Here is a 23431-nt window from a genome sequence, read left to right as displayed (position 1 = left end):
CTGTAGATATAATTTTTTTCAAAAATGTTCTTAAGAAACAAAAATTTTCTATAGAAATAAGATTTTGACAAAATTCTCTATAGAAATAAAATGTTGACAAAATTGTCTATAGCAATAAAATTTTGACAAAATTTTCTATAGAAATAAAATTTTTGACACAATTTTCTAAAGAAATAAAATTTGGACAAAATTTTCTAAAAAATAAAATTTTGACAAAATTTTCTATAGAAATAAAATATTGACAAAATTTTCTATAGAAATAAAATTTTGACAAAATTATCTATAGAAATAAAATTTTGACAAAATTTTTCATAGCAGTAAAATTTTGACAAAAATTTCTATAGAAATAAAATTTTGACAAAATTTTCCATAGCAATAAAATTTTGACAAAATGTTTGACAAAATTTTCTTTAGAAATAAAATTTCGACAAAATTTTCTATAGAAATAAAATTTTGAAAAAATTTTCTATAGAAGTAAAATTTTGACAAAATTTTCTAGAGAAATAAAATTTTGACAGAATTTTCAAAAGTGAGCTCAGTGTCCATTCTGATAGTAAGATAGTTAACCGTTCGTTTTTTAGGAATATCTACTCCGTCTTACCTATTTAGTTTCGTCCGAATACTACAAGGAACTGCGTGTGCCTGCCTAGCTCTAATCTGGCTAGCGCACTTTGTTCAAAAATCTGGCTAACCTTGGTAGCTCACTTGATTCAAAAATCGCTGAGCTGACGCTGCAAAATTGTTATAGTACCCAACTAAAAATTTTCCTTCTGGTAGCCATTCTTGAATGCCATCATAACTGAAATTCCAAATCGAATGTTGCCAGATTGCAGCACTAGCTGTGGAATTTATTTTTCAAAATTTCTTTAAGGCCATACTATGAAAATTTTTGTGGTTTCTTCTTCCCCATATAGGACACAAAAAAATCCCTTTTCTTCGATTCGTAGAAAATGTTTAATAATAGTTTTTGACAACTAAAGTCATTATTAATTTCCGCACAAATTAAGTATGTATATGAAAACTACTAGCCTTTGGGAATTGTGCGAACTCTAGTAAAAGGAGCACAGGATACACTTCCTTCACAATAGGTGGTGGGTAGTTAAGCATTTGTGTTCCTTCCTAACAGTTAGCTTTCCTTGCTTTCCATAAATGTTTGACAGACCATACTGCAAAATAGATATACTTCTGGGGGGGGGAGAAAAAAACTGGCAAACCTTTGGGAACTAAATGCCACAAGGAAGGGGGTAAACCTGTATTTCCACACATAACAACGCCCTAGCAGTTTGTTGAAGTCTTGTTCAATATTTTTTTTCGATTTGGGATTTCACTCCTCCACTTTTCGTATTGCTGACAAACCATGGCCACATCGCGTGAGTGTGAAGTAGTTTTGCTTTTTTTGCGTGGTTTTTCCTGTCATAGCCAAGTGGAATCAAAAAGGAATAGAAATATTATTGTTGAACAACGCAGGAAATACTTAAGTCAATAGTTTAAATCCTGTTGCGGGCGTTTACTGGGGAATGAGAATAAAAGAAATTTGTAAAAAAACCACACACACAATTCCTAGGAAAGCTATGTGAAATCAACAGTCAACGATTGTAAGTAAATCATTGGGTATATGATGGAGTTGAATAATTTTGTCTATAGATTCCCGGCTCCTTTTGATATCGATGGAATAGACTTTTGCATAAATTACTACGATGGCCAATGCTTGTGGCAGTTGCATCTAAGAGTTGCCTTTGAGGGTATACCTCAAGCATACCTTCAATGCAACGAAGAGTTGATTGCCATGCGTAGGTGTTTATTAGGATGAATTGGAAATTTATATTCAATTTGGGAGATATTAAAATAAGACCCAAAACCAAAATGGAAGGGGCACAAATATGGGGAAACGCTTCCTAACGAATATGATTCCCAAAACTTAAACGGAACGGCCACAAGTTAGGTGCAATGCTTCATAATGAATATGAGTCCCGAGAAAATTTAACTGAAGCATGAAAATCGACCCTAAACTCAAATTAGGGCCTATTTTCTTTTTTTTGATTTAAAATGCCGAAATGAAACCTAACTGTTGGAAAAATATGAAAATGTGTACACAATCAAGGTTGCCACTCGTGTAAAAAATAATCTAATATGAAGAAAATTTTACCATAAATCTACAAAAAAAAAAAATATTTTTAAAGAAAATTTTGTCAAAATTTTATTTCAATAGAACATTTTTGCAAAATTTGATTTCTATAGAAAATTTTGTCAAAATTTTATTTCTATAGAAAAATTTTGCAAAATTTTATTTCTATAGAAAAAGTTTGCAAAATTTTATTTATATAGGAAACTTTTGCCAAATTTTAATTTCTAATTAAAATTTCTGCACTATTTTAATTCCATAGAAAATTTCATTTTTTGCTCAATTTTTACAAAATATTGATTTTATAGAAAATTTTTGCAAAATTTTATTTCTATAGAAAATTTTTCCAAAATTTTATTTCTATAAGCATTTTTTGCAAAATTTTATTTCTATAGACAATTTTTGCCAACATTTTTTTTCTACAGAAAATTTTTTGCTAAATTTTATTTCTATAGAAAAATTTTTCAAAATTTTAATTCTATAGAAAGTTTCATCGAAATTTAGCCTTTGTTTTTTAATGGGCTTCAATATTTTATTTCTATAGAAAATAGCGTCGATTTTTTTTATCTAAAAAAAAAAAATTTTTTGCAAAATTTTATTCTTATAAAAAATTTTATTTCTATAGAAAATTGTTTGCAAAAATTTATGTCTATAGAAATTGTTGCAAAATTTTATTTCTATAGAAAATGTTGTCCATAATTTTTTTCTAAAGAAATCTTGTACAATTTTATTTTTACAGAAAAGTTTTCCAAAATTTTATTTCTATACAAATGGGTTGCGAATTTTTTTTCTCTACAAGAAATTTTTGCAAGATTTCATTTCTATTTATTTTTATATTTGCGAAATTTTATCCCAATAAAAAATTTTTTTTTCTAAAATAAATTGTTTGATAAATTTTATTTCTATAGAAAATGTTGACCAATTTTTTTAGAGATTTTTTTATTTCTATAGAAAAATTTTGCAAAATTTTAACTCGATAGAAAATTTTTGCAAAATTTTATTTCTATAGAAAAATTTTGCAAAATTTTAACTCGATAGAAATTTTTTGCAAAATTTTATTTCTATAAAAAATATATATCAATACATCAGGAATTCTACCAATCTACCAAACAGTAAAATATACGATTTTTGGTAGAATTCTATTAATTGTGGCAACCGTGCCCACAATCTCTAAAAGCAAATTGGGTTCATTTTCATATTAAATATTTGGATTTTTTTCATAGTACAAACGTTCCCCCAAAAACCATAAAAATTCGGTGTATTTCATTTTTTGGGGTCCTATTTCATTCAGATATTGGTGCTCATTTTCAAGTGACCAATTTTCACAACGAAATTTGGCTTGATTTGTTTTAAAATTCTTGCCATTTAGCTTATTCCTTGTCGATATTTCAGCATTGCCTCTCGCCTACGTTCTCAGTCACATTCTTTATTTCTCCCAGATTTAATAAATCTCCATCCATCATATAAATTTTGGGTTCTAAATTAATGAATATATTTATGAAATAAAATTAATATATTTATAAGTTTTCCTTTTATTCCACCTTTATCAATATAAAATTACATGATTTATAAAGCTCGAATATATTTATTGATAAAAACCCATTTCACTCCACCCTTATATATTTTCCTGGCTGACTTATTAACTACCCACTTACTTTTTAATTAATTGATTTTGTCTGAGCAACAAACAAACTAAAAAAAAAACAGCATATTCAAACGAATAAGCAAGTTGTAATGAATTTTAATGAAGTGCTTCCTAGTGATATGCAGTACTGATATAAATCCCTACAAACTATGGACATGCAAGGAATTCTTATGATTAATTGATTTTTATTTTCCTTTTACCTTATATTTCAGATTCCAATTGAAAAGCAATTCTCACAGCAGTAAAACAAACTTAATAAACAATTTAAAAGGTATGTTATAAAATAGTATTATTAATTTAATAACTAAGTGGATACATGCGGACTATATGAGCCTTTAGATGGAAGTTAAGCACATTTATCTTTTGCGCCTCTTCTCCCAGGCACGGTTTGAGATGATATCGTATTTTTTAATTGATGTATTATATTTATAAATAATATTATAATAATCCCTACAATATTTATTCTTCTTTATTGATTTAATTAAAAGATAAAACTAAATTACATTTACGTGAAGAGAATTTGTATTTATAACTTAATATACAAGTATACAAATGCTGTCAACAACTGAAAATTAGCGACAATACTTAGTGGTCTGAAGACTATTTTTTAATGACGTAAGAATAATTTCCATTAGTTTTATTTATATATAATACATTAAAAAATATTGTAATTAGTAAATACATCCACTCATGCACTTTTCTCAATCCTATAACAAATACAAAAAATGCCAAAGTTCACCATCAAAGTCCTACAATATTGATGAAATAATACAAACCTCAAAAGGCCAATTCCATTAGTAAATTTGGTATAATCTACAAACTGGGTCAAGTATCTAAAACAGCATTCAATGGAAATTACCAAATTATAGCATCAATGTAAACATCTACACCTTCATAAATTTCAATTTGTTTCAATTACATGAAGATGAATTGCAATTTTTGATAAGCTAATAGCCTTTGGCTAATAAACAATATGTTGTTTATACAGATATTCACTAAAACTACATATTGTGTTATTAAGAAAAATAATTAAAAAAAAAATTGATAATTAAAATTGTATATTGTTATATAAACATTTATATGAGGTTTATAGGAATCATCATAACCGTTACACTAGATGTTAAACAGACATTTCCAATAAAACATATGTGTTTATTACGTTTTATAAATCTCCGAGGAGAAACCTTTAGGGTTTCATAAGGACATCTTGTCCAAAATCTTCAAGTTTATTCCCAAGATTTCCTCATAAGTAGAAAGATTTTAATATAAATTTCCCACACATAATTTTTACACTTGTCCCCAAACTATGCGATTCAAAAAGAGTTTAGGATAGTTTCTATAGCTAATAGGAACAGCCCTTTTGTATAAGCTCTCTTATACTAATCAGCCCGTTGTGATACCACATTTGGTGAACCTCTCTCTTCACATAAGTGCTTTCCGATTCTGTGCTTAATCTGAACTACAAAGGATCCAATTTTTATAGCCGAGACCAAATTCCATGTCACACTATGTTGAAACCACTTAGAGAATCATTGAAACACTCTGGAATGTCATCAACATTACTGCAGGGGAATAAATCTCTACGGAAACAATTTTTGGTGGTCGCTTGAGATTGAAAACATGAGATTATGTATGTTACGACAGACAAACCTAATGATTGCACAATGTTTACTGCTTAATAGTTTTTCCCTAATATTATAAAGGATTTAAAACATGTCCTCAAAGTTTCCTTTAGACCCGTCCCCAAAATGTATTATTCGCAATATTTAATTATTTCTCCCTACAAATACGCTTAAAACTGGGATTGAACCCATGACCATTTGTATGTATGACAGACATTCTAGCCATAGCACAATCTGGACTACTTAATATATTTTCCTTAAAAAAAAATAAAAATTTTAAAACATGTCCTGAAAATTTTGGGAGGCGTTAAGACTTGTCCCCAAAGTGTGCAGTTTATCGATACGAGAGCGCCTCACATAGTAGCTATTTTCATTAATATTTTATATTAAAAAATTTTAAGCTTGCCCTACTCTTTTCTAAATGACTTAATAATTGTCCTCTAGATGTACTATTTTCACAAAGAATTGCTACATTTCTTTGTCCCCAAAATTCAAACAATTTCAGATTTCTAAAATACATAAAAATGTTCAACTTTTTGTATTATTTATTCTAAAGATTTTTCATATTCTAACGATTTTTCATAGGCTGCTTCCACAAAATGAAAAATTCTGAAACTTCAAGCTTTTCCATTGATTTTTTAAAATGTTAGGTTAGGTATAGTGGCAGCCCGATATTTCAGGCTCACTTAGACTATTTTCTACATTATAATACCACAGTGGTAAACTTCTCTCTAATCACTTCTTCTCTAATCTCAATGACAAAGGACCTCCTTTTTGTAGCTGAGTCCGAACGGCGTTCCTCATTACAGTGATAGCAATTAGAGAAGCTTTAAATTACTCAGAAATGTGACCAGCATTACTGAGGTGGGATAATCCACCGCTGAAAAACTTTTTTTTATGTTTGGTCGAAACTGGATTCGAACCCATGACCCTGTGTATGCAAGGAGGGCATGCTTACCATTGCACCACGGCGGCTAAAACAAACTGAGATGTTTTTACCTTAAACTGGTAATGCTCAAAATTTCTCCTACGAATTAAGACTTGTCCCCAAAATGTACAATTCCAAATTTCTAACGTCCTGTATAGAAACTGATTTTGTTAATAGTTAAAGAATGCCAATCATATTAAGGATTTCTCCGTCATATTTTGTATACGACATTGGAAAGCTTGTGCTTGAAGTCTGGTATATGAATTAAGACTTGTCCCCAAAGTGTGTAATTGAAAAAATTCAAGCTTCAATTCAAACAAAAAATGTTGTGAAACGTTTCATAATTTAAAATGGGAAATATGTTATTACAGATTTACCTCAATTTTTGTATTCAAAATCATAAAACATAATTTCAAGATTTTTAGAATGGTCCCCAAAATGTGTGATACAAAATTTTCAGGTTTCTCCGTAGATAAACTATTTCGTGATTTTAAAACAAAACTCAAGAGAGTAATATTTTTGGTTATTTTTTTGTTTTATACGAAGTTGTTAAACTGGTCTTCCACATTTTCTATAGAAATTCTGACATGTCCTCAAGATGCGATATTAAAAATGTTCAAGTTTCTTTATAGCCAAAAAATGCTTGCAAAATATTAGGTAATGTCTTAATATTTTTTTAAACAATTATAAAATGCTTAATTCCATTCCTTTTTTATTACGCCTCTTAAATAAATCATTCATTTCATAATATTTTGTAAACCATATAAAGCTGAGGTCTGCAGCCAGATCTAAGTCTCAGTTGCAAAATGTGTTTCTTATTCCGGGATTTAATTACAAATATGGTCAATGAGTTTTTTTTTGCGTCATTTGAAGCCTTTAAAGCCAGATGAGATGGCCAAAACAAAAGAAAACAAATTTAATGATCTTTGAGCTTTTTCGTTTTGCCTGCAATATGGTATCAGATACCATTACTGATTAATAATTTAAGTATGTATATAAAAATATGATATGAAATGGCCCGCAAAAAAAAAATTCGATTGGTTGTATCGATCGTATAAAAACATGAGTGAAAAAACACACACAAAATTTAAAGTCAATGACTTTTGTGATATTCTTATATGGCTATTGTTTTATATATTTTTTCGCGTTTGCTAAATTCTAAAGTTTAATGATCGAAAAATTGTTTGGCCTGCGGTTTCTTTAGCTAAACAGTTCATTGATTTTAATAAATAATAAACTTTGTGAAATAAAAAAAAATAGACATTTAATATTTATTAAATAATATTTTTGTTCCTTTGGGAACTTATATGATTTAATTTTTATAAATAGATTGGAGTGAAGAAAAAAAATATACATAATATTTTTTTCTTCACATTTTAAATGGAAAAGTTGTTATAAGTTCTTAGGTTTAATTAATAAGCGAATAACAAAATATTTTTAAAATTTTTAATTTGATTAAAACATTAATTGTATCAGTTCGTGTTTTAATTGATTAAGTTTTTCATCTGCCATCATCTTTGTAATTGGAAATATGTTGATGATATTCTGTTCTGTATAGCTAATTTTTAAAGTAATAAAATAATGTGAAGTTTCTGTTTAATAATTTTCTGTGTATTTCTGTTCATTGTTTCGCTATTGGTTTTCAGCCTTATCATGAAACAATAACCCGGAAAACTTTAATATATTTAAAAGCTTGTTTTTTTATTTATTTCGATCACCCTTACATGCACCATGACTTGATTGTAAACATTTCACATATAAGAGTTTGGAATATATGGTTACTATAGCCAAGTTAAAATAGGGACTTGGGGACAAAAAATGATATTGCATAGTCGGACACTCATACATATGAAAATATGACACCCTTCTCTCTATTAAAAATATTCATATGATTGCTTAGTACAATTACTCCATTTTTTTATATCTAAAAAAAAAAAAATAATATTTCCAAGTATTTCATATGACAACCCCAACTTGCAACAGTAGATCTATTATAGTCTACTTCATCATCATCATCATCAGCAGCAGCAGTAGTACCACCACCAACATGATGATACTACAATTTATGGTACTGAAGCTTTTGCCGGATGCCACAAGCATTGTTTTAGATTGCTTGACTATAGCCAAAGAAAAGGACTAGAGTGCCATAATGCTAAGGATGCAAAGGGCTTCATGGTTTTTCAACTTTACTATTTTGTTTTCCTATTATTTTTATGTTTTTTTTTTATTTTTTGTATAGTTTTTCAACAAAAAGTATTACAAACTGAGAAAGAACTTTCAACAATATAAAGTTTAACGAACTTTGTATGACACTTAAAGGAAAGCAGGACCAAAATAAAATGGCGTTGTTAGGGAATAAGAGGAATTATAACTATATATTAGATTCTAATTCTCTACACTGAATGAAGAGTTTTTATTTCTGAGGAATGAAAATTTATATAAACGAAGTTTGACACTAAAAGATTTTCTTTAAAAGCAAATAAAAAATATTCGATGCAATCGCTGCAATGTTGCTCATAAATTTGGGTTAATTTGTTCACGGAGAAAATAATTTGTAACAAAGACGATTTTCGTTTGTGTAAAAATTTGTTCCTGAGGAGTATTTTTTTTTCTAGGTGTAGCTAAAATAATTCGGATAGGGGATGAAAAGCTATTTGCCATGTTTCGAAGACTTGGAAAAAACGTTGGCATAAATACATATTATTGGTAGGGGCTTACCTCCAAGGAGATTAAATTGATTTAGAAGACAAAGATTTTTAATTTTACAAAGAAGTTCATCTTACTTTTTGCCCATAATAGTATGAAATAAACCTATTGCCAAAGTTTTAAACAGGTGCGTAATGAGAGGCTGGTCTCTTTGTTCAATGGTAAAAAAAATCTTGTATTTTTTAAACATTTCGAAAGTGACTATTTCAACTCGATCCAGGCCCGTTTTTGGCGAAATTTACTATTGCTGGATATAATAGCTAAAATTCCTCAACAACATTTTGACCATTAAAATCACAATGTATAAACATTATTGTAATTTTTCATTTGGAAAAATACTCTTGTTGCTCATCACCCACCGAAATATAAGCATTTTTCACAATAAATCACAGGTGATGAATTTTTATCACTAACGTAGATATTATGCCATTTATCAAATATTTAAGTGTTGAAGCTGCATTTCATGCTACAGTTTATGGTTGTCATTTATTATCGTTGGTTGGTTGGCTGCTGTTATGGGTATTCGTGCAATGGTTCCCACATCACTTTAGCAGATTGACACTGTTTTATTAATGAAGATATTTCATTAAGAGATTTTTTGCTATCAACATTGGTGGAAAAGTGAAAAAGTTCAAGGCAAAAAATAACATAATGACATTTTCAAAGAAAATGTGTGTTTTTATTAAAAAAAAAATATATTAAACTAAAATAATTTTTTTTAAATTAATTATTAATATACTTAAATATTAAAGTAAATTTTAAAATTTTTTAAAGTTTCAAAAAATAAATATTGAAACTCTAATAAATTAAAATTAAACTAAACTAAATAAAGCAAAAATTAAACTTATTCATAAAAGTAAAATTTAATTTGAAGAAATTTTAACAAAAAAATTAACAACACCAAATTCGAAATAAAACAAAATTAAATTAACACTAAGTACCAAAAGTAAATTCGAAATATAAAAAAAATAATTTGTTAATAAATTACAATTAAAACTACAATAGGAATCTCCATGTTAGTGGCAGCCGGATATTTCAGGCTCACTTAGACTATTCAGTCTATTGTGATACCACAGTGGTGATCCTCCAATAAAAATTAAAATTGTATGCAATAATAAAATTGATATTAAAATAAAAATGAAACAAGTAAGGAAAGTCTAAAGTCGGGCGGGGCCGACTATATTATACCCTGCACCACTTTGTAGATCTAAATTTTCGATACCATATCACATCCGACACGCAAAGAAAAAAAACGTTTGGAAAACGTGTACCGAAAACGTTTTTCTTTTGTTAGAGTTTTTTGAATTGCTTCGAAAAGTATGCACTTTTATCACCAAAAAAATTCGTTTGTTACAAAATTTTTATTTTTTCAATAAAAAAAAGTTATTTTTGAACCAACAACACAGTCCATTTCGTTTATATCAAACACTGTTCTTTTCTAAATTTAGGTCTTTAATAAGACACATTTTACAGTTCATAGTAAAAATTTAATATAGTAGAATGTAATGTTGAAAATTTTTTCGGAATCTTCCGATCATATCTGGAATATATGTAAAAAAAAAAAACTTTGGTCGAAGCAGGGATCGAACCCACGACCCTTGGCATGCAAGTCAGACGTAGCAACCACTGCTCCACGGTGCCCAACTAAATGTATTTTTCTGTTAAATAAACTTTGTTTAATCGGCTCGTGGGCGCCGCAAGCTATGCTATATAAATATAACTTAGTTATATGGGTAATTGTCTATTGATGACAATAACGGCTACATGGCCCAGTGGATAGTGTGTTGGCTTACAAATGGCATGGTCCGCGGTTCGATTCTCCGTCCAGGCGAAAGGTAAAAAAAAAATTTAAAAATTTATAAAATCGTATAATTTCTTCTACATTGTTTGTGTTACAGAAAAAGGTGCTAAGAACTAAAAAACTTCGTGGAAGTGAGAAAGATGTGAGGGAAAATGCAATTAGCCAGAAAAAATTTTTTTGAGTTAGTCTTTATGAAATTGTTTTTACATTCTGGAAAAGAGTAAACGTTTATCACAAAAAAATATACTTTTCTTCCGAATACACTTCCTTTCAACGAAAAGCAAATGAGAAACGAACTTTGTTTGTCTAAAATTTCGTTTGGGAGGAAAGAATTATTTTTTTGCGTGTATGTAAAGGTTTGTCCCAAATACATCCATTTAAATACCACTCGATCTGGACAGAATTTGATAGACTTCTACAAAATCTATAGACTCAAAATTTAAATCGGCTAATGCACTAGGGTGGAACACAATGTTAGTAAAAAAATATGGAAACATTTAAATCTGAAGCAGTTTTAAGGAAACTTCGCAAAAGTTTATTTATGATTTATCGCTCGGTATATATGTATTAGAAGTTTAGGAAAATTAGAGTCATTTTTACAACTTTTCGACTAAGCAGTGGCGATTTTACAAGGAAAATGTTGGTATTTTGACAATTTTTGTCGAAAACAGAAAAACATATATATGGGAGCTATATCTAAATCTGAACCGATGTCATCCAAATTTGGCACGCATAGTTGCAATGCTAAGTCTACTTCCTATGCAAAATTTCACCTAAATCGGAGTCAAAAATTAGCCTCAGTGGTCATATGAGTGTAAATCGGGCGAAAGCTATATATGGGAGATATATCTAAATCTGAACCGATTTAAACCAAATTTGGCACGCATAGCTACAATGCTTATTCTACTCCCTGTGCAAAATTTCAACCAAATTGGGCCAAAACTTTGGCTATTAGAACCATATTAGTCCATATCGGGCGAAAAATATATATGGGAGCTATATCTAAATCTGAACCGATTTCAATCAAATTTTGCACACTTGACTATACGACTAAGTGTTATGTTTGTACAAAATTTCAAGCAAATCGGTATAAAAGTCTGGCTGCTGGGTGCATATTAGTTCATATCGGGCGAAAGATATATATGGGAGCTATATCTAAATCTGAACCGATTTCTTCCAAAATCAATTCTATTCTGACCCAAATTAGGAACATGTGCCAAATTTGAAGGCGATTGGACTTAAATTGCGACCTAGACTTTGATCACAAAAATGTGTTCACAGACATACGGACGGACGGACGCACAGACGGACATGGTTATATCGACTCAGGGACCCACCCTGAGCATTATTGCCAAAGACACCATGTGTCTATCTGGTCTCCTTCTGGGTGTTACAAACATATGCACTAACTTATAATACCCTGTTCCACAGTGTGGCGCAGGGTATAGAAAAAATTGAAATAAAATATAATTTTTTTAATACAATTACAACAAAACCTACAGTACAAGTTAAACACAAAACTACCAATAAAAATTAAAATTGTACATAATATTAAAATTTAATGTAGTTAATATAAAAACTAAATAATATAATTTTATTTAATAAAATTGCTTAAAAAAAGCTAAATGAAAAATTGTCATTAAAAGAAAAATGTAACTTAAAGTAAATTTAAGAACTAACAACAAAATTAAAATAAATATTAAAAGTAAATTTAAAAGTCACCAATGTACAAAAAGCATTAACAATTTGTTTATACAATTGAAAAATTTATATTAAATAAAATTAAGGTACATTTTTATTAAATTTGCTTAAAATAAATCTAATATTAAAAGTAATCTAAATATTAAAAGTAAATTCGGAATATACAAAACTTAATAAAAATTTAAAATAAAACTTAATATTAAAATTAAATTATATATAAAAATAATACAAAATTAAAATAATACTAAATATGAAAAATAATTCAAAATAAAAAAATAAAATAAAATATATATTTCTTTAGTACAATTACAACTAAATCTACAGAAAAAAATAAACATTAAATCACCAACAAAAATTAAAATTGAACATAATATTAAAATTTAATGTAATTAATATAAAATTTAAATTAAAATTAAATTAAAGTTTAAGGTTCATTTTATAAAATTTCATGAAAGCTGAAACTAAAATTATTATTAAAAGTAAAATTTAAATAGATTTAAAAAATAAAAACAAAATTAAATATTTCAAGTAAATATGAAAGTTAATAAAGGGTGATACGGTCAAAATTTGGTCAAGGGAAAACGCGTGTAAATCGGTGAAATCGTTTATTTAAAAAATTAAATTAAATTTCTTTTTCAAGTTCAATTAGTATAAAATTCAGGAAAAATATTCAGTTAAATGAAGTAAAGCTAAAATTAAAATTATGATTAAATGAAAAATCGTTCACCAATCAGGCGAATTCATCAATGTCTCTAGAAATAGATTTCGATTTATTGTTATATCACTGTAGTAACAAACCAAAATCGAAAAATACACAGTGGTTGAAAAAGTGCGGGTCAATTTGGGAGAAATAATTCTCGTATGTAATTTTCTTAGAAATTTAACATATAAGACCCAAATTGAATCAGCTCACCGGCCAGATCTACACTAAATACTATGGAAATTTGCTTTATTTAGCAATAAAACATATGTCTAGTTACGCTTGAGGGATTGGTACCTGGCATTTTCATTCCAAAAGCTTAAGAATACCATTTCCTTAATCTTCATTTCCAATAAGTTCGTATTACAAATGTAATGAAATGTAAAGTAATTAGTTTAGACGAAAAACCAGCCTGTATTGATATCGGGCTAATATAAATATATTAAATGAACATTTTTATTAAGTAAATGTGTAAAATAAAAATCAAAATTATTATTAAAAGTAAGTTGAATAAAAACAAGTATATACAGCACTAAGTTCGGCCGGGCCGAATCTTAAATACCCACCACCATGAACCAAATATTAGGGTTTCCTTTGAAATTTCAGGAGGACTTGAGGACACTTCCCGAAGATAAATTTAAAGATTTCACCTATGAGGACTATATCAGATTCTGGATTTATAAGAACCATTTTTGTTTGAGTTTTAGAGGAATCAACATATCTTGTAAGTGTGCAAGAAAATTATAAAATAAAGTCTTGATTTGAAATCTTAAATCTGTAGAAGTAAAATCTGGAAATTTTACATTGAGTTTCAAGCAATTTTCATGATCAGTGCGCCTTCTACACCCTCAAGAAGTGAAGTCGGTCTATATGGAGGCATTACCAAATGGACCGATAAAAACTTAATCCGATACACGTTTTTGTGAGCCTAAAATACCAGAATATTTACAATTTCAGGCAAATCAGATAAAAACTACGGTTTCTAGAAACCCAAGGAGTTAAATCGGGAGATCGTTCTTATGGGGGCTATACTAAAATATGGACCGATACTCACGGTTTTCGGCACACCTCTTTATGATCCGAAAATACCTCTAGATTTCCAATTTCAGACAAATTGGATAAAAACTACGGTTTCTATAAGCCCAAGACCCCAAATCGGGATGTCGTTTTATATGGGGACCATACCATAACATGGACCGATACTCACAATTTTTGGCACACGTATTCGTGGTCCTACAATATCTCTAGATTTCCGATTTCAGGTAAATTGAATAAAAACTGCGGTTTCTATAAGCCCAAGAAGTAAAATCGGGTGATCGGTCTATATGGGGGCTATACCAAAACATGGACCGATACTCACCATTTTCGGCACACCTCTTTATGGTCCTAAAATACCTCTAGATTTCCAATTTCAGACAAATTGGATAAAAACTGCGGTTTCTATAAGCCCAAGAAGTAAAATCGGGAGATCGGTCTATATGGGGGCTATACCAATATATGGACCGATACTCACAATTTTTGGCACACGTATTTGTGGTCCTACAATACCTCTAGATTTCCGATTTCAGGTAAATTGAATAAAAACTGCGGATTCTATAAGCCCAAGAAGTAAAATCGGGAGATCGCTCTATATGGGGGCTATACCAAAACATGGACCGATACTCACCATTTTTGGCACACCTCTTTATGGTCATAAAATACCTCTAGATTTCAAATTTCAGGCAAATTGGATAAAAACTACGATTTCTATAAGCCCAAGACCCCAAATCGGGAGGTCGGTTTATATGGGGACTATATCAAAACCTGGACCGATATAGCCCATCTTCGAACTTGACCTGCCTGCAGACAAAAGACGAGTTTGTGCAAAATTTCAGCACGATTGCTTCATTATTGAAGACTGTAGCGTGATTACAACAGACAGACAGACAGACAGACGGACAGACGGACATCGTTATATCGTCTTAGAATTTCTCCCTGATCAAGAATATATATACTTTATATAGTCGGAAATCGATTTTTCGATGTGTTACAAACGGAATGACAAACTTATTATACCCCCGTCACCATTCTATGGTGGTGGGTATAAAAATATTTAGCGTTGGAGAAGTGTCCTAAACTTAATAAAATTTTAACTCCAAAACTTCTTAAAAATTGGTGGGCTAGATTATAAGAAAACATGTTCCTCATTACTAAATTAAAATAGAAGCAATTTATATTATTTCATGAACATTATTTATTTTCTTTAATAAACTCGTGAAAAATACATATATTGTATTACAATTCTATAACTTGGTCCCCTCCTAAATATTTCATTATGTTCCCTTGACAAAATCACGGCACGATAATATTTTCTAAAACCACCCAAAAATGTTAAATTGCCTATTATATGTAAAATTAATTTTCACTTTTAAGAAAAACAAACAACAAATTACCACAAGCAGCAAATATTTCATAATGTTTTTAAAAGAGATTAGGTCTTGCATGTAACCTAAACATTTTTGACGCCTCCAACAAATCATTTGGTCTCATCTTTATTGCGGCCCTAATAGCATGGTTAAATATCGGCGGACATGTTGTATTATCACAAGCGATAAATGACACATAAATCTTTAAGAAAAAATATTGTCTTTCCCCCTGAAAACACACATTTGTTGCATGTTCGATGTGTCGATTTCTGGGTTATTTATTTACATTTTATTTTATTATATCATCTCATTCACAAAAAAAAAACCAAAAGACTCACAAGACCTAAATATATAAGATATAAAAATAATAAAAATACTTTTTTTTCTTAATATGAGGTAACAATTGTATGTCACATTTTGTGCAATTTGCCAAGATCCGAAAAAGAGCTAACTAACACTGGCTGATGATTGCGGCAACAGTGTCAAAAACCAGTGGCTGTAGTATCGGCAACATAAACATCAACATTGGCATTAGCAACAGCAGCAATAACAATATCACAGCATCAAACATTTTAGAAACAACAAAAAAATGTATAATAATAAAAATAAAATAAAATCTTGACGTCGTCCATTTGGCATCAGATTTAATTGTTCTCCGTTTGTTTTGTAATGGTAATTTAGTCTATTCAAATGAATGAGGGATTTGCTGAAATACAGGGTGATGTGAAATAAAAATCAAGTTTTTTAGTTTACTCATATTATTCAGGACATTTTGATGCCAGCAAAAAAAGTGGAAGTTGTTCTAAAGGCAAAACTTGAAAAACACTTCCAAAAATTTCCTTCTTTATTTTAACTACAAAGGAAGTTCTTCTAATTCCATTTTTTCAACTCGTTTCTTTCATATTTTTAATGAGTAATTTTAATTTTTTTAATTAATAAAAGAATAAATATACTAAATATAATCTAAAAAATTGCAAATTTTCAAAATATTTGATGACAAAAATTTCAGGTAAGCGTAAAAATGCATTAAAAATCATAAAAAATTATAACAAATATATATTTGGCAAAATATCACAATTTTTTTTAATTGACATACAAAACACTGAATTCGAATCACCCTTTGATGCAAATTCAGTGCAAAGGCTGTTGAAATGGTGGATATCCGTCCTATGGCAAACACGGTTGCCACTCGAGCCAAAAATAATCTACAAAAATTTGGAGAAAATTTTACCAAAAAACTTCCAAACAAAAAAATTTTATTTCTATAGGAAATTTTTTAAAAATTTATTTCTATAGAAATTTTTCTAAAACTTCTATTTCAACAGAAAATTATCTCTAAATTTTATTTCTATAGAAAATTTTTGCAAAATTTTATTTCTGTATTCTAAAGAAAATTTTCTCAAAATTTTATTTCTATAGAAAATTTTCTCAAAATCTTGTTTTTATAGAAAATTTTCTCAAAATTTTATTTCTATAGAAAATTTTCTAAAAATTTTATTTCTTGCAGTCTCGAAAGTCTCAGTTTGAGAGCTGTGTGACAAAATGCCTCAGAGTGGAATCTTTACACTCGGTAGACTCAATATGGGATCTGTGTAACAGAAGGCATCAGCTTCGAGTAAAAGACATCAACTTGGAATTGTATGTCCCATAATCTCTGTATGGGAAATGTAGGCCTGAATTGCTCAGAGTTTTGAACACAGAACTTCAAGAAGAAATATGAGATCTGATGGTACGAAATACTCGAGTTTCTCAAAAAAATTTTTTTTGATTTCTATACAAAATGTTCTCACAATTTTATTTCTATAGAATTTTTTTTTTCAAAATTTCATATCTGTACAACATTTTCTCAACATTTTATTTCTACAGAAAATGTTCTCAACATTGTATTTCCATAGAAAATTTTCTAAAAAATGTTAATCCTATAGAAAAATTTTAGTCAAAATTTTATTTCTATAGAAAATTTTTGGCAAAATTTTATTTGTATAGAAAATTTTGTAAAAATTTTATTTCTATAGAAATTTTTGTCACAATTTTATTTCTATAGAAAATGTTCTCAAAATATTATTTCTATAGAAAATTTTGTTAAAATTTTATTTCTATAGAAAATTTTATTTCTATAGGAAATTCTGTCAAAATTTTATTTCTAAAAAAAATTTTGTCAAAATTTTATTTCTAAAGAATTTTTTTCAAAGTTTTATTTCTATAGAAAATTTTCTCTAAATTTTATTTCTATAGAAAATTTTCTCAATATTTTTTTTTATAGAGAATTTTCCCAAAATGTTATTTCTATAGAAATTTTTGTCAAAATTTTATTTCTATAGAATTTTTTTTTTCAAGATTTCATTTCTATAGAAAATTTTCTCAAAATTTCGTTTCTGTAGAAAATTTTCTCAAAATTTTATTTCTATAGAAAATTTTGTCAAAATTTTATTTTTATAGATTTTTTTTAATTTTATTTCTATAGAAAATTTCCCAAAATTTTATTTCTATAGAAAATTTTGTCAAAATTTTATTTCTATGGAAATGTTTTTCAAAATTTTATTTTTATAGAAATTTTTCTCAAAATGTTATTTCTATAGAAAATTTTGTCAAAATTTAATTTCTATAGAAAATTTTCTCAAAATGTTATTTCTATAGAAATTTTTGTCAAAATTTTATTTCTATAGAAAATTATCTCAAACTTTTATTTTATAGAAATTTTTGTCAAAATTTTATTTCTATAAAAAATTTTGTCAAAATTTTATTTGTATAGAAAATTTTTTCAAAATTTTATTCCTATAGAAAATTTTGTCAAAATTTTATTTCTATTGAAAATTTTGTCAAAATTTTATTTTTATAGATTTTTTTTACATTTTATTTGCCAAAATTTTATTTCTATAGAAAATTTTGTCAAAATGTTATTTCTATGGAAATGTTTTACAAAATTTTATTTCTATAGAAAATTTTCTGAAAATTTTATTTCTAAAGAAAATTTTTTGAAAATTTTATTCCTATAGAACATTTTCTCGAAATTGTATTTCTATAGAAAATGTCGGCAAAATTTTATTTTATAGAAAATTTTTTTAAAATGTTATTTCTATAGAAATTTTTGTCAAAATTTTATTTCTATAGCAATTTTTCTCAAAATGTTATTTCTTTAGAAAATTTTGTCAAAATTTTATTTCTATAGAAATTTTTTCAAAATGTTATTTCTATAGAAATTGTTGTCAAAATTTTATTTCTATAGAAAATTATCTCAAAATTTTATTTCTATAGAAATTTTTGTCAAAATTTTAATTCTATAGAAAATTTTGTCAAAATTTTATTTCTATCAAAAATTGGGTTAAAAGTTTATTTCTATAGAAAATTTTGTCAAAATTTTATTTCTATAGAAAATTTTGTTGAAATCTTCTTTCTATAGAAGTTTTTCAAAATTTCATTTCTGTACAAAATTTTCTCAAAATTTTATTTCTTTAGAAAATTTTATCAAAATTATATTTCTTATATTATATTTCTGTGGAAAGTGTTGTCAAAATTTTATTTCTATAGAAAATTTTGTTAAAATGTTATTTCTATAGAAAGTGTTGTCAAAATTTCATTTCTGTACAAAATTGTCTCAACATTTTATTTCTATAGAAAATTTTCTCAAACTTTTACTTCTATATAAATTTTTTTCAAAATTTTATTTCTATAGAAAATTTTCTCAAAATTTTACTTTTTCAAAAAATTTCATTTCCATAGAAAATTTTTTTTAAATATCATTTCTATAGAAAATTTTGTCAAAATCTTATTTCTATAGAAATTTTTCTCAAAATTTTATTTCTATAGAAAATTTTCTCAAAATTTTATTTCTATAGAAAATTTTCTAAAAATTTTATTTCTATAGAAAATTTTCTCAAACTTTTACTTCTATATAAATTTTTTTCAAAATTTTATTTCAATAGAAAATTTTCGCAAAATTTTACTTTTTCAAAAAATTTCATTTCCATAGAACATTTTTTTGAAATATCATTTCTATAGAAAATTTTGTCAAAATCTTATTTCTATCGAAAATTTTCTCAAAATTTTATTTCTATAGAAAATTTTCTCAAAATTTTATTTATATAAAAAATTTTCTAAAAATTGTATTTCTATAGAAAATTTTCTAAAAAAGTTTATTCCTATAGAAAATTTTACCAAATTTTTATTTCTATAGAAATTTCTTTCAAAATTTAATTCTATTAAATGAAATTATTTCTATTAAATGAAGCCTTTAAATTTAGAACACCCCTCTTTTGGCCCACCCTGTACGTCGATCTTGTGTGACGGCAGTGAGCTCGTTTATTCTCAATTTTCTATGTAAATGAATCCAATCCAACATTTCCCGATCTCGTCCCCACCATTTAACAGTCTCCGCCACCAAATGAAATATAATTTTAGTAAGACACAACAAAACGGCTAAGTTATAGAGGAGGTTGAGAAGATGTAGGTGAATGGCAACTCAATAGCAGCAAATTTGCATTTAGCTCTAGCTCTTTATCTGGTTCTTTAGATTTGTTTGCCTTTGGCTTGTCTTAATCGCGATATCATTTGCAGCATTTTGCAAAATGTTTAAATTTAGGTGTGATAATTTTCTTGTATAGCTCTGGCAAGCTGACTGGCTGTCTGATTGACTAAGCGAGCGAGTGAATGAGTGAATAAGTGACTGTTGTCTCGTTGAAACTAAAACTTTTTTTTGGTATTGCGAAAAACAAAAACCGTTATTGCGAAACATTTCGCCTGCGCTTCTTTTCTTGTCTTCTCGTCGCTTGTCGCAATTGTCGCAAACAACGGAAATTGTTTTAAGCAGCAAAGTGGCCCGGGTATCAATAAATGTCGGTATTGCCAAAGTTGTAAATATCACCAACTCATTCATCGTTCGCCCCCTCTCCATCATCTGATGATGGTGATGGGTTGGTCTGTTTGCCTCCACCAGCCTATTGGTGTTGGGTGCATGACCGAGCATGCTATAATGTTGTAACCCACTTTTGTTATCTTCCTTTAGGCATAATGATAGTAAGTTGGTGTTGCGGCATTTCGCAAACGAAAAAAAAGAAGTCTAGAAGAATAATTCAAAATCGTTTACTGACATTTTGCGACTGCTCGTGTAGACAGACTGCATGTGGTATGCAGTCTGTCTACACGAGCAGTCAGAGATAAGACGAGGATTTGTTTTTGAGTTAATTTTTATTCGTTTGTCTTAAATAGATTAAAAGCGTCATAACAAAAAATATGTAATATGTAAATACAAATTTGCAGTATTAAAAAAATAAACTGTTAGGGAGTTGAAGAACTCTCCAGTTTTCAATTTACCGCGCGTTGGTTTGGCTTTCAGTCTACCGATACTTGATGCGAACTTAGGCTTGATGCGGCCACTAAGATTGTTCGTGCAAGTGAATTAGCCTCAGTTTTGGTATTCGTGCACGTCGTGGAAGTCGCCATTCGATTCGAGACTATGAGGATCGATAACAGCTTCGGGTTCTGTAGTAGCTTCATATCACCAAAATCTTTGATTTCTGTAATGAATGTCTCAGTTCAAGAACTGTAGTCTCGAAGTTATCACTATGGGAAATTGCAATTTAAGGGAGTTGAAAAACTCTTCAGTTTTCATTTGACCGGGCGTTTGTTGGTTTTCAGAGAACTTCGGTTTGATACTGCCACTAAGATTGCTCGTAGAAGTGAGATGACCTCAGTGTAAGCATTCAGTCTCGATGTGGTAGCCGCCATACGATTCGAGACTATGGGAATCGACCACAGCTTCGAGTTCGGTAGTAGATTCGGGTCGGTAATAACTTTGGTTTCTGCAATAATTTTGGGTCGGTAATAGCTTCTCATCGGTCTGAATGTCTCAGTGTCGGGAACTATAGGCTCGATGGTATCAGTACTGGAACTGTAGGTTTGAGTGTTTCAGTATCTCGTTGTGGAAACTGTTGGGCCGGAAGTCTCAATATGGGAAGTGCAGTCCCGAAAGTCTCAGTTTGAGAACTGTATACCAGAATGCCTCAGTGTGAAATCTGTATACTCGGTAAATATAGGAACTGTGTAATAGACGGCATCAACTTGGAACTGTAGGTTCTATGGTCGCTGTATGGGAACTGTAGGTCTGAATGGCTCAGTGTTTTGAACATAGAACTTCAAGAAGATATATGAGATCTGCTGGTACGAAAGCCTCGAGTTTCTGTTTGGTTGAGGAAATGGAATCTATATGAGAACAGTTGGCTCGAAGGTATTAGTTTGGGATCTGAAGGCATGAACATCTCGGAGTATCAGTATAGGAATTGCAGACACGAAAGTCTCTGTTTGGATACGGTGTAACATAATGACCCAATGTGTATAATGTGGACCTATGGTTTCAGTGTGGAAACTGTTGGCCCGAAAGCCTCAATATGGGAATTGTAGGTTAGGTTAGGTTAGGTGGCAGCCCGATGTATCAGGCTCACTTAGACTATTCAGTCCATTGTGATACCACATTGGTGAACTTCTCTCTTATCACTGAGTACTGCCCGATGCCATGTTAAGCTCAATGACAAGGGACCTCCTGTTTATAGCCGAGTCCGAATGGCGTTCCACAGTGAAACCACTTAGAGAAGCTTTGCAATTTTTAGCAAATGCAAGCGTAAAGATCTTGGCTTGGATACTGTAGGTCCAAAACTCCCAGTTTGGTAACTGCATAACAGAATTACTCAGTGTGGAACTACAAGTCCAACGTCTCCGTGTGCAAACTCTAAGTCCGAAAGTCTCACAAAGGGAAGTTTTTTATAGAATATATCAGTTTGGAAACTGTATATCCCATGATCTCTGTAAGGGAAATGAAACCCCAAAGTGAAACTGTAGTTCTGAATGGCTCAGTTTTTTTTTTACCACCAAATCTGAAGTATAAATATGAGCATCAAACTGCTGGTATGAAAGTTCCCAATCTCTCATTCCAGTCTCTGAAGTCTGTTGAAGAACCTTACTAATCAGAATGATTCAGAAAATGAAATCTGTATGGGAACTGTTGACCCAAAGATATGAGTTTGGTATCTGCAGGCCTGAAGATCACGGCTTGGAAACTGTGGCCTGAAAGCCTTAGTATGGAATTGCAGACCTAAAAGTCTCAGTTTGGAAACTTTATGACTGAATATTTCAATGTGGAAACTGCAGTCTCGAAAGTCTCGTAATGAAAACTGTGTAACAGAAGGTATCAGTTAGGAATCTGTATGTCCGATGGTCTCTGTAGGCCTAACGGAATCAGTATCGAAAGTAGAAATAAAAGCACCAAACTGCTGGTATGAAAGTTCCCAATCTCTCATTCCAGTCTCCGTCTTCTCTGGAAAAATAACGTTACTAATCAGAATTATTCAGAAAATGAAATCTGTATGGGAACTGTTGACCCAAAGATATGAATTTTGTATCTGCAGGCCTGAAGATCACGGCTTGGAAACTGTGGCCTGAAAGCCTTAGTATGGAATTGCAGACCTAAAAGTCTCAGTTTGGGAACTTAATGACAGAATGTTTCAATGTGGAAAATGCAGGCTCGAATGTCTCATAATGAAAACTGTGTAACAGAAGGTATCAGTTTTGAATCTGTATGTCCGATGGTCTCTGTAGGCCCAACGGAATCAGTAGTATCTAAAGTAGAAATAAAAGCACCAAAGTGCTGGTATGAGAGTTCCGAGTATCTCATTTCAGTCTCCGTCTTCTCTGGAAAAAGAACGTTAATAATCAGAATTATTCAGGAAATGAAATCTGTATGGGAACTGTTGACCCAAAGATATGAGTTTGGTATCTGCAGGCCTGAAGGTCACCAAGGGAATCGGTATTG

The 23431-nt window shown here is 29.5% G+C and overlaps 1 protein-coding gene across 1 annotated transcript in view; it reads left to right on the top strand.

Moving 5' to 3' along the window:
- Dyrk2 (Dual-specificity tyrosine phosphorylation-regulated kinase 2) overlaps positions 1 to 23431 on the top strand; it is a 228809-nt gene that overhangs the window by 71963 nt on the left and 133415 nt on the right. The window contains exon 3 of the mRNA XM_075293259.1: positions 3980 to 4038. The gene's annotated coding sequence lies outside the window, so the exon portion shown is untranslated. The remainder of the gene's footprint in view (positions 1 to 3979; positions 4039 to 23431) is intronic.

The sequence above is a fragment of the Haematobia irritans genome, chromosome 2 (genome assembly GCF_050003625.1).
Source record: "Haematobia irritans isolate KBUSLIRL chromosome 2, ASM5000362v1, whole genome shotgun sequence".
NCBI lineage: Eukaryota > Metazoa > Arthropoda > Insecta > Diptera > Muscidae > Haematobia > Haematobia irritans.
This window is presented reverse-complemented; position numbering and strand designations above follow the sequence as displayed.